This window comes from Lithobates pipiens, unplaced genomic scaffold (assembly GCF_037356315.1).
Source record: "Lithobates pipiens isolate NorthernLeopardFrog02 unplaced genomic scaffold, aLitPip1_a1.2 Scaffold_28, whole genome shotgun sequence".
Classification (NCBI taxonomy): Eukaryota; Metazoa; Chordata; class Amphibia; order Anura; family Ranidae; genus Lithobates; species Lithobates pipiens.
This window is the reverse complement of record NW_027507789.1, coordinates 176,027,841-176,044,219: the sequence shown is the minus strand read 5'-3', so window position 1 is coordinate 176,044,219 and position 16,379 is coordinate 176,027,841.

Below are 16,379 nucleotides of genomic sequence, written 5' to 3'. Positions count from 1 at the left end.
AGTTCTATTTCTTGTTGAACTTCAGTTTCTGTCAGTAGAGAACAAACAAGATGCCAGATTCTTGGAGGTACTGGTTTTTGGTCGCCCAGGGTGATGGAGATAGGGGCATGGTCTGACCATGTGATAAATCCTATTATCCGACTGTGTAAAAATTTTGAAGAGTCCATCTGTCAACCAGGAAGAAGTCTATGGGGGAGGAGGACAGCTAGGCTGGAGAAAAATAAGTATAGTTTGAAACCGTACTGGCATCTCCACACATCGAACAGGTCAGAAAGATGAAGGAGAGGGTTTAAACTAGAGTCAATTTAGTCATCAAACTGTTAACATACCATGCCTTTGGAGTATGGAAGAAACCCACCCAAGCCCCGGGAGAACATACAAATTCCATGCAGAAAGCATCCTGGACTAACTATTAAGCTACCCTGCTCATAATTGCAATACTCCTCCCACCCAAACTATTCAGTATTTAAATGGATAAAAGCACAATTCCAGTCCAATTCCGGATTGAGTATTGGAAGGTTACAACCTATTTTTGAATTAAGTTATAACTGCTGTGTGTGATCCCAGAAAATAGCAATATATATATCTTTCTGGTGGTCTGTGTATTGAAACACCATTGTAATGCTGTTCCACAACCACAGTAAGTATTCACCATTTTTTGGATGTGTGAATTCCCACTACACCCGCCACCCACAGGAACTGCTGTGTGATGGGGGAAACAGGCAATCAAGTCATCACACTGGTCGACTGCTTGTGGTGCAGCTTCAGCTTTGCAATTTTTTAGAGTCATAGCTTCTAAAGTATGTGATTTATATTATAAAAAGTATGCTGGCTTTTTTTGTACCATATTGTTGAAAATGTTCAATTAGCTTACATTACTAATTCTAATGTTGAAGACTCAATGAGAGCACCACACCAACAATTGTGGCACTCATACATACGCCAATGCCAGGGGCACTATATCACTGACCACCATCTAACGATCGGGGCGGCCTGTCCATTAAGGACGCACTGGCGCTGCTCCCCTCTGTCACGCCACCCCCCTCTATGTAGAATGGATAGATTCATGCATTGCATGAATCTGTCCATGGCCGCCGCTTCCACCCCCTATTTAGGCATCCAGCCCCTTTTAGGATGCTGAGCGCCTGAATTACAGCGGCTAGGGTGTTTTTGAAGCACCTGATTAGAACCATAGGCTCTAATAGGCTTCAAAATAGAGTGGGCTCGGAGCGCAGAACATTGCACTCAGAGCCCACCCAGGTGTGTTAGAAACGAAAATTAATATTTGCTTTTCCAACACTGAACTGCCTCTCCACCAATCAGGTAGTGCGGGTCTGATACCCGTCACCTGATTGGCTGAAAGGACAGGCATTGCTGTTGGACGCCTATCAGGAAGGAAGAAGCGACACACACACAGCCAGCCAGCTCAGTGGATTGCTTTAAGAAGGGCCTGGATTATTTCCTAAGTGTACATAATATAACTGGGTACTAACATTTATAGGTAAAGTTGGTCCGGGGAAAATCTGATTGCCTCTCGGGGGATCAGGAAGGAATTTTTTCCCCTGCTTTAGCAAATTGGATCATGCTCTGCTGGGGTTTTTTGCCTTCCTCTGGATCAACTGTGGGTATAGAATTGGGTATATTGGATTGTATGAATGAATGAATGAATGAAATATTTGTATAGCGCACAATGCGAACTGAATCGCCTCTAGGCGTTGTGGCGAGCTTTGATCATCTGCTAAAAGAGGAAGGTCTTGAGTTTTTTCCTAAAAGCCAGGTGATTTTCTTCCAGGCGGATGTTGATTGGTAGAGCATTCCATAGCCGAGGCCCTTGGACAGCGAATCTCCGATCACCCTTGGATTTATACCGGTCTTTGGGCACGAGGAGGAGCTTTTTGTTGGCTGATCGAAGACTGCGGTTTGGTGTGTAATGATTTATTTTCTCCATTAGGTATTGCAGAGCTTCTCTATGCACGCATTTGTGGGTGAGGCACAGGGTCATTGAACGTGATCCGATTTTTTACGGTTAGCCAATGTAAGCTCCTCAGTGAAGGAGAGATGGATTCCCAGGGTTTTTTTCCTGTTATCAGCCTTGCCGCTGTGTTTTGGATCAGTTGTAATCGCGCAAGTTGATATTGTGGTAATCCTATGTAAAGCGAGTTTGCGTAGTCCAGTCGTGAATTAATGATTGTTCCAACTACCACTGCTTTGTCATTCTTTGGGATAAAAGGGATGAGTCTGCGAAGCATGCGCAGCAGATGGTGAGATCGACTGACTACAGATCCTATTTGTGCATCCATTGACATTTGTGCGTCTAAAATAACCCCGAGACTCTTCGCTTTGGTCTTTGGGGAGATAGTCTGCCCAAAGACGGTTGGTGGAGACCAGGAGGTTTTGGTTGATTGGTATGATTTGGGTGTAAGATAAGAAGCTCTGTCTTTGATTCGTTCAGCTGGAGGGAGTTAGTGGTCATCCAGTCCTCTATTGATTTGAGGCAGTTTTCAAGTTGTTGTTGGTGATCTTTTTTTCCATTGATCCGGAAATAAAGTTGTGTGTCGTCAGCGTAAGAGTGGAAGCAGAGATCTGAGCATCTGATGATTTGAAGGAGTAGGCGAATGTAAATGTTGAAGAGAACGGGTGACAACGGAGAGACTTGAGGGACTCCGCAGGTGACTGCCCGAGTTTCGGAGAGGAATTTTCCTAGTTTCACTGTCTGTGACCGATTTCCTAGGAAGGACGCGAACCATTGGAGATCTATGTCTTGGACTCCGGCTACTTCTGTGAGGCGGACGAGTAGAGTATTGTGATCTACTGTATCAAACGCTGCACTTAGGTCTAGCAGTACGAGGAGAAACGGCTCTCCGTCATCTGCTGCTTCGAGGGCGTCATCCCAAATCTTGAGGAGAGCTGTTTCTGTTCCATGACCCAGGCGGAAGCCTGATTGCAGCGGGTCCAGGCGTTTGTGAGTATCCAGGTGGAGTTGTAGCTGATGTACTACAGCTTTCTCCATGATCTTAGAAATGGTGTTGAGGCTTGTAATTGGCCTACGGTTGTTTGTTTGTAATTGTATGATATTATTATTAATTTTTGTTTTGTTTTGTGTGGTTGAACTTGATGGACATGTGCCTTTTTTCAACCTGACTAACTATGTAACACAGAGGACACAGCTCGCTGCTGCCTGGCGGGTGGGGGTCACAGTGGCTGCATTTGATGGGGCACAATGGCAGCATTTGATGGCACAGTGGTTGCAATTGATGGGCACAATGAGGCTGCAATTGATGGGGTTTTTTTCAGTATTTTTCTGAATTTTTCAGTTTGTTTGCGCCCCCCCAATTTATATTGATGGTTAGTGGAATAGTTACCCCCCTGTTCGGATCGCACCAGAATCTGCGAACAGACCTAAACTTTGTGTGAACTTTAGAACCCTATTAAAGTCTATGGGACTCGAACGTCCCTGCACAAAGTGTCATTTGTGCAGGAAAAAAAGTCTGTTAAAATCACTTGCGGCTATATTGGCTCCCGTAATACAGAGAACACTCAATGAGTGTTCTCTGTATTAGCCGACAATTCATTCATTCATTGATTAAAAAAAAAAAAGCGTGGGGGTTCCCCTAAATTCAATTACCAGGCCATTCAGGTCTGGTATGGGTATTAAGGGGAACCCCGTGTCAAAAAAAAAAAAAAAATTTGACGTGGGGGTCCCCCTAAAAATCCATACCAGACCCTTTATCCGAGCACGCAACCTGGCAGGCCGCAGGAAAATAGGGGGGGGTGAGAGAGCGCCCCCCCGCCCTCCTGAACCGTACCAGGCCACATGCCCTCAACATTGGGAGGATGCTTTGGGGGTCTGTGACCCCTCAAAGCACCTTGTCCCCATGTTGATGTGGACAAGGGCCTCATCCCCACAACCCTGAGCGGTGGTTGTGGGGGTCTGTGGGTGGGGGGCTTATCAGAATCTGGAAGCCCCCTTTAACAAGGGGACCCACAGATCCCGCCCCCCCTGTTTGAAATGGTAAAGGGGTACAAAAGTACCCCTACCATTTCACAAAGAAAGTGTAAAAATGGTTAAATAAGACAAACACACGTTTGAAAAATTCCTTTATTAAAAAAAAAAAAAAGATTCCAGCGGTGCTAATCCACTCTTGCTATCCAGCGACGGATCTCCGGGGTCCAGCAATGGATGATCATATCCAGCGACGGGGGATCTCTTAGTCCAGCGCTGTCCATACATCCATCTTCTGTCTCCACTGCGGAGACACTGCGGGGATCCCAGCGCTGATGTTTCTTATATTAGGAGGGCGGGGCCATCCGTCACCTGACCCCGCCCCCTCTGACGCTGGTGAGGAAAGCTATGGGGTTCCTCAGTGACGTATGGGTGACCCCGCCCCCCTCTGATCTAACGCAGGTTTCCGTTACATCAGAGGGGGCGGGGTCACCTATACATCATTAGAGAATCCCTGACTCCCCTCACCAGCGTCAGAGGGGGCGGGGTCAGGTGACGGATGGCCCCACCCTCTTAATATAAGAAACGTCAGCGCTGGGATCTCCGCAGTGTCTCCGCAGTGGAGACAAAAGACGGATGTATGGACAGCGCTGGACTGAGAGATCCCCCGTCGCTGGATATGATCATCCATCGCTGGACCCCGGAGATCCATCGCTGGATAGCAAGAGTGGATTAGCACCACTGGAATCTTTTTTTTATTTTTTTTATTTTTAATAAAGGAATTTTTCAAAAGTGTGTTTGTCTTATTTAACCATTTTTACACTTTCTTTGTGAAATGGTAGGAATACTTTTGTACCCCCTTACCATTTCAAACAGGGGGGGCCGGGATCTGGGGGTCCCCTTGTTAAAAGGGGCTTCCAGATTCTGATAAGCCCCCCGCCCGCAGACCCCCACAACCACCGCTCAGGGTTGTGGGGATGAGGCCCTTGTCCACATCAACATGGGGACAAGGTGCTTTGAGGGGTCACAGACCCCCAAAGCATCCTCCCAATGTTGAGGGCATGTGGCCTGGTACGGTTCAGGAGAGAGAGAGCGCCCCCCCCCCTCTTTTCCTGCGGCCTGCCAGGTTGTGTGCTCGGATAAAGGGTCTGGTATGGATTTTTAGGGGGACCCCCACGTCAAATTTTTTTTTTTTTTTGACACGGGGTTCCCCTTAATACCCATACCAGACCTGAATGGCCTGGTAATTGAATTTAGGGGAACCCCCACGCTTTTTTTTTTTTAATCAATGAATGAATGAATTGTCGGCTAATACAGAGAACACTCATTGAGTGTTCTCTGTATTACGGGAGCCAATATAGCCGCAAGTGATTTTAACAGACTTTTTTTCCTGCACAAATGACACTTTGTGCAGGGACAGTTCTAAGCATGGGAAACATGCGCCCCTTCACAGGCATAATATAGACACCCCCCAGGTACCACATTTAAAGGAATATTACACTTTTATTGTTTCACTTTAATCATTATTAAAATCACTGCTCCTGAAAAAACGGCCGTTTTTAAAACTTTTTTTTGCATTGATCCATGTCCCCTGGGGCAGGACCCAGGTCCCCAAACACTTTTTAGGACAGTAACTTGCATATTACCCTTTAAAATTAGCAGTTTAGATTTCTCCCATAGACTTGTATAGGTTGTTCCGGCTTTTCGAATTTGCCGCGAACACCCCAAATTGTTCACTGTTCGCTGAGGCAATGTTCGAGTCGAACATGAGTTTGACTCGAACTCGAAGCTCATCCCTAGTGGTCAGTGATGCAGTGGCTCTTTACATTCGTGATCAGTAATGCATTTTACCATTATAGTGGTTTCAGTGGTAAAGTGTCACTTTAATTTGGTCTCGGTGGAAAAGATCTTCCTTTTCATTGGTGGTTAGTAGTGTAGTGCCACCTATAAATTTGTGTTACTTAATAAAATGCTTCTTTACTTTGGTGTTTGGTAGGGATGAGCCGAACACCCCCCGGTTCGGTTCGCACCAGAACTTTCGAATGGACCCCAAATTCGAACAAACTTTAGAACCCCATTGAAGTCTATGGGACTCGAACGTTCAAAATTAAAAGTGCTAATTTTAACGGCTAATATGCAAGATACTGTCCTAAAAAGGGTTTGGGGACCTGGCTCCTGCCCCAGGGGACATGGGTCAATGCCTAAAATGTTTTTAAAAATGGCCGTTTTGGCGGGAGCACTGATTTTAATAACGATTAAAGTGAAAAAAAAGTGAAATAGTCCTTTAAATATGGTGCCTGGGGGGTGTCTGTAGTATGCCTGTGAAGTGCCACGTGTTTCCCGTGTTTAGAACAGTCCCTGCACAAAATGACATTAAACGGAAATAACATCATTTAAAACTGCTTGTGGTTTTAATGTTATATCTGGTTCCTGCAATATGGTTGAAAATCATTGAGAAAAATGGCATGGGTAGCCCTCCCTGCCCATTACCAGCCCCTTTGGGTCTTGTACGCATATTAAGGGGAACCCAGTACCCATATTAAAAAAAGGAAATGCTTGTGGCCCCCAGGCCCTATATACTAAGAACAGCAGTATACAGGCGGTGCAAACAAGACAGGGACTGTGTAGGTTTGTTGTGTTCAGTTGAATCTGTTTGTAATTTTCAACTGGTACATTTTCAAAGTGTAGCTCCAGTCAAAAAAACTATTTTTAAGCTTTTTGGAAAACATAGGGAAGGGTTATCACCCCTGTATAATTTGTTTTGTCCATCTTTTTTCATCTCACTTGCTGTTGTCTCCTTCCGTTTGCAAGTAGGAGATGTTTGTAAGTTGGATGTTTGAAAGTAGGGGCCTGTCCTATTTGCTCTGCAGAAATGGCGGAACAAGGTGTTGGTTTTGCCACAACATTGTAAGCCCTCAAAGTGACTCTTGGTGGGCGCTGGAGCGCCCTGCTGTGAACGATTATATCAAGAATTGTAATTACATGCCATTGTTGAACAGTGGTAGAAAAAAAAGCCTTTGGTGGTTGTGGTGCTGGTGCCACAACACTATAATGAATGAATGAGTGACTTGTATAGCGCTACCTATGCGAACTGAATCACCTCAGGGTGCTTTCTTGCGACCAGAGTCCATCTGCGGCTTTTGCGTGGTCCTTTACCCTGTAAGGTCCTGACATGCTTACAAACACATACAACATTGACATACACACACACATATTAAGACCAATTTTTTTTTAGACAAGGTCTAATTAACCTACCAGCATGTCTTTGGAGTGTGGGAGGAAACCAGAGTACCCGGAGGAAACCCACGCAGGCACAGGGAGAATATGCAAACTCCAGGCAGATGGTGTCGTGGTTGGGATTTGAACCAGCGACCCTATTGTTGCTAGGTGAAAGTGCTGACCACTACACCACTGTGTTGCCCATAAGTCCTCACAGTTACTCTGGGTGGGCACAGGAACGGGCCCTCCTGTGAAAAATTATATCAAGAATTGTAATTACATGTCCCTGTTAAACAGGGGCAGAAAAATTGGGCCTTAGGCACTGGTGCTGGTGCCACGACACTGCAACCTCTCCCATATACTCTAGTTTTATTGCAGGAATTGGCCCTGCTGCAAAGCATTGCATCAAAAATTGTAATTAAACGCCCCTGTTAAATAGGGGCAGAAAAATTGGGCTGATGGCATCACCCAGAACCAGAAATGTTCTTCCAACATATCAGCGGAGGAGGAAGAGGATAGACAATCAACATAACAGGACAGTCACTCAGCATCAGCATAGGCAGTCTTGAAGGGATGTGATATTTCAAAAAAAATTATTCGGTTACATCAGCTTCAGGTGCTTGGTAGCTGTGGATGTGGATGAAGGTCAGTCGATCAACTGATTCGGTGGACAGGCGCACCCTGTGATCGGTAACAAAGCCACCAGCAGCACTGAAGGTGCGTTCCGAAAGAACGCTGGATGCAGGACAGGCCAGTAGCTCAATTGCATACTGTGCAAGCTCTGGCCAGTGATCCATCCTCAAGACCCAGTAAGCCAGAGGATTTTCGGTGGGAAAGGTGTCCAAGTCTGACCTTGCCCCTAGGTATTCCTGCAACATGTAAATCAGACGCTGGCGGTGGTTGCTGGAACCGATCATACCTTGGGGCTGTGGACTAAAAAATTGTCTGAAAGCATCAGTCAGACGGCCACCTTCTCCACCGCTCCTTCTGACTGATGCCTCAGCAACACGTTGTCCAGGACCAGGAGTTTGTAACCTCCCAGTCTCTGGGAACGCATTGCACAGACCTTTCTGCAAGGCCTCCCAGAGATGTCTCATCCTCTGCTCCCTCTGCAATGGCAAGATAAGGTCGGCAACCTTACCCTTGTACCGTGGATCAAGGAGAGTGGCCAGCCAGTAATGGTCCCTCTCCTTGATCCGAAGAATACAAGGATCCGTCCGCAGGCTTTGCAGGATCAGGGAGGCCATGCAGCGTAGGTTAGCTGAGGCATTCAGTCCGGAGTCCTCTGGGTCACTAAGGACAACATGATCCGCAGCTACCTCCTCCCAGCCACGTACAAGTCCACATGTTTCTTGGGACTGTAAATCATCCCTACAAGACTGCTGCTGCTGCTGCTGATGCTGAGTGCCAGCCTCCACCCCCATGCTGACACAATCATCCTCCTCCTCCTCTTCCTCCTCCTCATCCTCTTCCTGTGTGATGGGTGGCACAGCAGGAACACTGTCTGGATAAAGGGGGCCTTGAGAGGCAAGGAAGTCCTCCTCTTCCTGCCTCTGTTCTGCCTCAAGTGCCCTGTCCATTATTCCACACAGCGTATGCTCCAAGAGGTGGACAAGAGGTACAGTGTCACTGATGCATGCACTGTCACTGCTCACCATCCTTGTGGCCTCCTCAAACGGTGACAGGACAGTGCATGCATCCCTGATCACCCTGGCGTGGTGAGAAAAAAACAAGCTCCCCTGACCCTGTCCTGGTGCCGTAGTCGCACAGGTACTCATTGATGGCCCTCTGCTGCGTGTGCAGCCACTGCAGCATGGCCAACGTTGAGTTCCACCTGGTGGGCATGTCACATATAAGGCGGTTCTTGGGCAGGTTCAACTCCTTTTGGAGCTCAGCCAGCCGAGCACAGGCATTAAATGATCAGCGGAAATGCACACAGACTTTCCTGGCCTGCTCCAGGACATCCTGTAAGCCCGGGTACTTGCCCAAGAACCGCTGCACCACCAGGTTAAGGACGTGAGCTACACAGGGCACATGGGTCAGTTGTCCCTGTCCGAGGGCGGAGAGGAGGTTGGTGCCATTGTCGCAAACCACCATTCTTGGCTTAAGCTGCCGTGGTGTCAACCACCTCTCGGCCTGCCCCTGCAGAGCTGACAAAACATCTGCCCCAGTGTGGCTCCTGTCCCCCAAACAAACCAGCGCAAGCACAGGATGGCATAGTTTTGACTGCGTACTTGCGTAGCCCCTGGAACGCCTACGGAGCACCGCTGGTTCTGAGGACAGAGCACTGGAAGAGGCCATGGAGGAAGAAGAAGAGGAGGGGGTGGAGGAGAGAGGTGTGTCACAACCAATAGTAGCATTTTGGAGGCGTGGTGGCTGAACAACCTCCAACACTACTGCACCTTGTCCTGCATCCTTCCCAGCTGCCAGAAGAGTGACCCAATGGGCCGTGAAAGACAGGTAACGTCCCTGTCCATGCCTGCTGGACCATGAGTCAGTGGTAATATGCACCTTACCGCTGACCGCCCTGTCCAGAGAGGCAAGGACATTGCCTTCCACATGCCGGTAGAGAGCCGGAATCGCCTTCCATGAGAAAAGTGGCGTTTGGGGACCTGCCACTGAGGAACCGCACATTGTACAAACTCACGGAAGGGGGCCGAGTCTACCAACTGAAAAGGCAGCAGTTGAAGTGCTAGTAATTTAGCCAAGCTAGCATTCAACTGCTGGGCATGTGGATGGCTGGGAGTGAACTTCTTTTGCCGGTCCAGCAGCTGGGGCAGGGACATTTGCCTGCTATAATCGGACATGGGTGTACTGCTAGCAGAGTGCCCGGAAGCACTTGGCTGTGACACACCTAATTCTACACCTTCATTCCTCTCAGAGCAGGTTTCAGAGAGGACTGAAGGTCTAGTGGGGTTGGAGATCCCAGCTGATGAGGAGCAAGGAGAGGTCCGCTTTGTTCTTTGGTGTGGGTCTTTGAGGTACGCTTGCCAACGAGCTGCATGGCAGGTCAACATATGTCTGGTCAAGCATGTGGTGCCCAAGCGGCTGATGTTTTGGCCACGCGAGATACGCTTGAGACATATGTTGCAAATAGCAGCGGTGCGATCTGATGCACTCGTCTCAAAAAAGGCCCACACCAAAGAACTTTTAGAATAACGCGCAGAGGCAGTGCCCTGCACAGGCGGAGCTCTGTGGTGTGATTCAGTCGGTGTGCTGCCCCTAAGCTGGCCCCCGGAGGGCATCCTGCCTCATTGGACATGTGCCTCCTCCTCCTCCTCCTCCTCCTCTCTCATACCAGGCACCCACGTGGAGTCAGTGCCCTCATCATCCCTTCCCTCTTCATCGCTGTAGCAAACCTGGCAGTATGCTGCAGCTTGTGGAATATGACTGCCAGATTGCTGTCCTTCTTGAGCATCCCCTCTCTCTGCATTCACGCTACTGACTTCCTCTAGCTGAGTGTCCTCATCAGAGCCTACAAAACACTGGGCATCCTCCTGGAGCATGTACCCAACACTGTGCTCAAAGAGTTCAGGAGACTCCTCAGGAGGACGTGGTGGGTCTAGGGAAGGAGTCACTGATGATGACATTGAGAGGAGGGAAGACGATGCGTTGGCAGCTGCTTTGCTAGTACCCTGAGACTGGGTGAGAGAGGATGAGGAGGATGAAGAGGGCTTGGTCATCCACTCTACCAAGTCGTTGGCATGTTGCGGTTCAACATGTCCAGCTGCCGAAAAGAAGGACAAGCGTGTCCCATGGCCACGTGCTGATGACAATGCACCGCGTCCATGACCAGCACTGTTGTCTCTAGACACAGAGCCTGCTTGCCATCTTTTATCGGCTCGCGCCTGTCTGCCTCTCCAAGCTGGCCTTCCAGACGTGGTAATGCCCTGAAGGGAGTTGGGTAAAACAGCAGTTGGGTAGTGTATATTGTGCTGGAGGCACACAACACCCACTAACTCCTGCAGATGCCTTTATTATAGAACACCAGAGATAAAGGGGTATACTGTAATGGAGTCACACAACACCCACTAAGCCCTGCAGATGCCTCTATTAGAGAACAGCAATAAAGGGTAGATACAGGTGTATATTGTGCTGGAGGCACCCAACACCCACTAACTCCTGCAGATGCCTTTATTATAGAACACCAGAGATAAAGGGGTATACTGTAATGGAGTCACACAACACCCACTAAGCCCTGCAGATGGCTCTATTAGAGAACAGCAATAAAGGGTAGATACAGGTGTATATTGTGCTGGAGGCACACAACACCCACTAACTCCTGCAGATGCCTTTATTATAGAACACCAGAGATAAAGGGGTATACTGTAATGGAGTCACACAACACCCACTAAGCCCTGCAGATGCCTCTATTAGAGAACAGCAATAAAGGGTAGATACAGGTGTATATTGTGCTGGAGGCACAAAACACCCACTAACTCCTGCAGATGCCTTTATTATAGAACACCAGAGATAAAGGGGTATATACAGATGTATACTGTGCTGTGCTGGAGGCACACACAACTTCCAATAACTCCTGCAGATGGCTCAAATAGAGAAGAGCTATGTAGGTGGATATAGCAGTGTGTACTGGGTACAGAGCACACAGACAGCACGCACAAGCTCCTAACACTACTGACTGCAAGCTCTATTATAAAAGATAGATCACTAGCTATATAGGTGAGGTGAATATAGCGGTGTATACTGCGGTCAGGGCACCCAGACAACAACTACTACAGAAGAGCAAGATCGAAAATCGGCCGATAACGATCGTGTATACTGTGTTGAAGATACACAGAACACCCACTAACTGCTTCAGACGCCAACACACTACACAAGGCCGCCGCGCTGGCGGCCTTATAGAGTGTGGGGCGTGTACTACACAGCCTGAGCTATGATTGGCCACAGGCATCCTGCCTGTGGCCAATCATGGCTCTCCTCGCTGCTGGCGCTGTGATTGGCCAAGCATGCGGGGTCACAGTGCATGCTTGGCCAATCATGAGCCAGCAATGCACTGCGATGACGCAGTGCATTGTGGGCCGTGAGCGCCACACGAATTTGGCGCGAACGGCCCATAACGTTCGGAATTCGCCGAACGGGTGAACAGCCCATGTTCGAGTCGAATGTATGTTCGACTCGAACACGAAGCTCATCCCTAGTGTTTGGTAAATGCGTGCACCCATAAATGTTGTGATGAGTAGTAAAATGCCCTTTACTATAATGGGAAAAATGAATTTCTGATCAGGAATGTAAAGAGCCACGGCATCACTGACCACCAATTCCAGAGGTAACTATTCCACTAACCATCAATATAAATTGTTTTCCACCACTTTTCCCCTTTCATTAGTTTTCAGTTGTGTAGTGCCCTCTGTTATTGGTGGTCAGTTTTGTGGTTTCCCCTTGCGCTTTACCTTTTACATTGATAGCGCTGCCATTTTTGCCTACTACTGCAATGTTAAAGTGGTTGTAAACCCTTACAAACCACTTTGACCTACAGGTAAGCCTAGATTAAGGCTTACCTGTAGGTCCAAGAAATATCTCCCAAACCTATACGGTTTAGGAGATATTTGCCCAAAGACGGGCACCGTTGTCTATGGTGCATGCGCCGTAGACAGCGGCGCGCAGGCGCACTGAGCCTGGCATCCTCGATAAGGAAGATGCCGCGCAATGCCGCGCGTCTCGGCTCCCGTGCGCATGCGCGGGAGTGACGTCATTGCGGCTTCGCCGAATGACAGCGGTGGAGCTGCGAGACCCACCGAGAAGATGGATGCGGCGGACTACAGGGGACAGCGGTGACTTCGCTGGCTCCCGTGTCAGGTAAGTGACACATAATGGGCTACTATGCGATGCATAGTAGTCCATTATGCTTTGCCTTTGCAGGGAATTAAAGAGGAAGTAAACTCATCAGGGTTTACTTCCTCTTTAATGTAATGTAATTCTAACAGTGTTATCCTTTACTATTTGGTGCCATCTAGTGACCAAAAAGAGGAAATGGAATTGAATGATTTTTTTTTCTATACCACTGGAAAGATAACAGGAAGTGACTGTTCTGTTTACATTTTGGCTATGACCTATCTACCCAGAATGCCAGGTGACCTACCCATGATCACCCTGTACTGAACTGCATGCTGGATAGACTATAAAAGGGCTTGCGTGGCCATTTTCTTGCTTTTTCTGGAGGCATGACCTGCCTGCAAGGACCTCTGGGTGTGTGTGTCCCACAGCACAGCGGTCTGCTCAGTGCGGAGCAGCAATCTGAAGCCAGAGGAGGACTTCACACCACAGCGTGCTTGGATAGCAGTGTGGTCGGATCTTGATGGATCCAGAGGCACCCTGACAGAGGTAACTGAGAGCTTCTGGTGGCCACGTCAAGCGAAACAGCGAAACAGCGCAACAGCGGGGCCGCAGCAAATGGACTGAGACCAGCGGAGTGGCGCTGTCTTATTCTTCAGACTCAGTTTAGTGAAAGGGCGCTTGCCCATAGTTTCCTAATGCACTTTCATACACCTAGACTTTAACACAGTGTTGCTGGGACCTGTAGTCCCAAGGAGGAGAATCTAATAGAATAGAGAAAGAGACGGCGCCCTCTAAGTGCAGCAATAAAGTTGCTAAAATTTATTAAAAATGGTTAAAAAACACTCACATTAAATTAGTGGTGTACAGGCACATCAGGGATGTAATGTTTCATCCGTATGTCCATGGGGGCGACTCGCAGGGCTGTAAGGCAGGGTTTCAGGCATCTGACTTTATGACCGATGGTTGGTGTTTTGGTCTATTCCTTGTGTTCCTCGGAATGGTCAGAGCAGACAGGGTAGTGCTGGTAGCTGTAGTGCCTTTAGTCCGATGTTCAAGGAGTCGGTGTCCTCAGGAGACGGGCTGGGCAAAGCGGCGCTTCGGAGCATGCATGCTCCTTCATCAGGCTTTAGGTGATGTGTGTGTGATGGAGGCGAATTTGAAGAATAAGTGGGAGGGGCAAAAAAAGGGCGGGTAGTAACAGAGCTAATATATATCGGATAAGTGGAATCATACAGAGAATCAGTGTAATAACAGTGTAATTTATAAAACAGCAGAGCGTGCAGGGAGGTATGTCAGACATGCCGAGATGCGGCGTGTCTATAGCAGTGGCGCGCCGAGTGAAGGGGGGTTGTCATGGTGACGCGTTGTGCGCACTGGCTGGCGGGGATTCCCTGTGCGGCGTGCGCGTCATTGGGTGACGTAGGAGAGAGGGGAGAGGGTTGTCATGGGAGCGGAGCATGCGCAGTAGCGGGAGAACCAGTGAGACTGACAGAGAGGGGACGGGGAAAAGTCCGTCCGTGCGGGACATGCGCAGTAGCGGCGGAAGAGGTAGAAGATGTGACAGGGAAAAGAAAAATAGAGAAAAAGAAAAAAGGGGGAATAAATAAAAGATAAATGATGAACGGAACTAAAAGTAAAGATGGAAAAGTAATAAAACATAATAAATAATGAGGAATTAAATAATAAGCAAAATGATAATAGAAAAGAAGAATTAAAAATTATAAAAATATATATAAAAGTATATAAACGTAATAAATAATAAAATATAATAAGATAATGATTAAACAATGAAAAAAAAAAAAAAAAAAAAAAATATATATATATATATATATATATATATATATATATAAAGTGGTAGATAATAAATAAGTAACAAAAAATAATAATTAATAATAAGTGATAGAATAATGCGTAATAGGGGAGAGAAGGGGGGAAAAGGGGGGAGGGGAAGAAAAGTAGGGGCATGAGGTATCGGGGTGAGAGTGCGCATGTGACGCCATAGAAGAGTGGGAGGAGATATCAATACAATGGACATTAAAAGGATACTGCTCAAAAAAAAAAAAAAAGAGAACACCTTATAACAACACCTTATAAAAATGCACTCGACCTCTTAAATTTACAAAGGTAAGACTCCATATTAGTATAAACATATGCATATCGGGATAATGAGTTGTATGTAAAAATATATGAAATATATATTCATATAAGAAGTATAAAGAGAAATTGAGGAAAAAATAATAAAAGAATAAAAATAATAATAAAAATAACACATATATATGTATAATATAAACATATATAAAAAAAGCTACATATAAAAACAAAAATCTTTTATATGCATTTTTATATGCATCTTTTGTTTTTATATGTAGCTTTTTTTATATATGTTTATATTATACATATATATATGTTATTTTTATTATTATTTTTATTCTTTTATTATTTTTTCCTCAATTTCTCTTTATACTTCTTATATGAATATATATTTCATATATTTTTACATACAACTCATTATCCCGATATGCATATGTTTATACTAATATGGAGTCTTACCTTTGTAAATTTAAGAGGTCGAGTGCATTTTTATAAGGTGTTGTTATAAGGTGTTCTCTTTTTTTTTTTTTTTTTTTGAGCAGTATCCTTTTAATGTCCATTGTATTGATATCTCCTCCCACTCTTCTATGGCGTCACATGCGCACTCTCACCCCGATACCTCATGCCCCTACTTTTCTTCCCCTCCCCCCTTTTTCCCCCTTCTCTCCCCTATTACGCATTATTCTATCACTTATTATTAATTATTATTTTTTGTTACTTATTTATTATCTACCACTTTATATATATATATATATATATATTTTATTTTTTTTCATTGTTTAATCATTATCTTATTATATTTTATTATTTATTACGTTTATATACTTTTATATATATTTTTATAATTTTTAATTCTTCTTTTCTATTATCATTTTGCTTATTATTTAATTCCTCATTATTTATTATGTTTTATTACTTTTCCATCTTTACTTTTAGTTCCGTTCATCATTTATCTTTTATTTATTCCCCCTTTTTTCTTTTTCTCTATTTTTCTTTTCCCTGTCACATCTTCTACCTCTTCCGCCGCTACTGCGCATGTCCCGCACGGACGGACTTTTCCCCGTCCCCTCTCTGTCAGTCTCACTGGTTCTCCCGCTACTGCGCATGCTCCGCTCCCATGACAACCCTCTCCCCTCTCTCCTACGTCACCCAATGACGCGCACGCCGCACAGGGAATCCCCGCCAGCCAGTGCGCACAACGCGTCACCATGACAACCCCCCTTCACTCGGCGCGCCACTGCTATAGACACGCCGCATCTCGGCATGTCTGACATACCTCCCTGCACGCTCTGCTGTTTTATAAATTACACTGTTATTACACTGATTCTCT